Here is a 1,360-nt window from a genome sequence, read left to right on the forward strand (position 1 = left end):
GTCGCTGCTGTTCTGCTGTGGCCCGGCGCCTGCCCGTGTCGGGGGCGCGGGGGTCTGCGCGGTACGGGTTTGACTGGCGCCCGGAGAGGCAGGGTCCCTTTTTATGTCCTGGCGGGGGGAGAGGCGTGCGTGGCAGGTCCTCCGCCCGATGCCCGGGAGCAAGCAGACGCGGTGTCTTAGTTCCTCATAACGTGTGTCCCGGTGTTCATGCCGTGTGTCATCTGTGGATGTCAGTCTCCTTGGCTAGAACGTCAGCGTCGTCACGGTGGGTGCTGAGCCTGTCTTGTTCACGGTGCCAGGCACATGGCAAGGGGCTCAGTAAATATCTGTTGACTAATACCTGTTGTATGTGACCCCTGGGCTGGTCTTTTGGGGAAAAACACGAGTGAAAGACTTAACGCTTGGGGTGGGGGTGGGTGTGGGTGTGGGTGGGGAGATACCTATATTGCTGTGAAAACCAGTATATGTTCGCTAATTTAAAAACGGTAATTATCAGTACAAGGAACACTTGTTGAATGTCAGCTGCAGACTCGCAGAAGGGGGAGTGTGGTGTGGCCTGAGTAGTCTGTCTGTCTGAGTATCTTTGAGGTGCTACTTGACCTGGTGGTGGAGTTGGGATTGAATGTGTGCCTGGGGTGGGTGGTGTCTCTGGCTTTTCCCAGGCCAGAGACGGGGGTCTGTGTGGACAGAGGAAACATCTGACAGAAAAAGCCTTTCAGCTGTGGCCTTGTCTGTGCGGAAACAAAAAGGCTGTTGCACCTAACCCCACCGCCGTGCTTGGAGACCTGATGGTGTGTTCTTCCAGCTGCGTTATCTGTGTATTAGTTTGCTAAGGCTGCCATAACAAAATGCCTCCGATTGGGGGGCTTAAACCATGGACATTTATTTTCTTACCGTTCTGGAGGTCAGAAGTCTAAGATCAAGGTGTGAACAGATTTATGTTCTTGTGAGGCCTGTTTCTTGCTTAGCGATGGCAGCCTTCTTGCTGTGTCCTCAGGGATTTTTCTCTGTGCAAGAGCATCCCTGTGTTTCTTCTAAGAACACGAGTCATACTGGTGTCGGGCCACATGGTTATGACCTCATTTAACCTTCATTGTCTTTGAAAAGCCCTTTCTCCAAGTCTAGTTCCATTCTGAGCTCCTGGCGGTTAGGGCTTCAACAAATGAATTTTAGGGGAACACAAGTCAGTCTCTTATTATTTCTTTTCTTAGCCATCCCAGGGACTGTTGACCTCCTTGGAGTTGTGTGTGTGTGTGTGTGTGTTTTGCCTGAAGGCAAATATAATAGGTTGTATTAAAATTTCATTTTCTTTGCTTTATCATGGATTTAGGGCCTCCTGTTGCATTACAAAAATTTGGTA

At 50.4% G+C, this 1,360-nt stretch overlaps 1 protein-coding gene across 1 annotated transcript in view; it reads left to right on the top strand.

Annotated features, from left to right (window-relative positions):
- Window positions 1-1,360, top strand: part of SERGEF (secretion regulating guanine nucleotide exchange factor) — a 197,817-nt gene that overhangs the window by 733 nt on the left and 195,724 nt on the right.

This window comes from Myotis lucifugus, unplaced genomic scaffold (assembly GCF_000147115.1).
Source record: "Myotis lucifugus unplaced genomic scaffold, Myoluc2.0 scaffold_124, whole genome shotgun sequence".
Lineage (NCBI taxonomy): Eukaryota > Metazoa > Chordata > Mammalia > Chiroptera > Vespertilionidae > Myotis > Myotis lucifugus.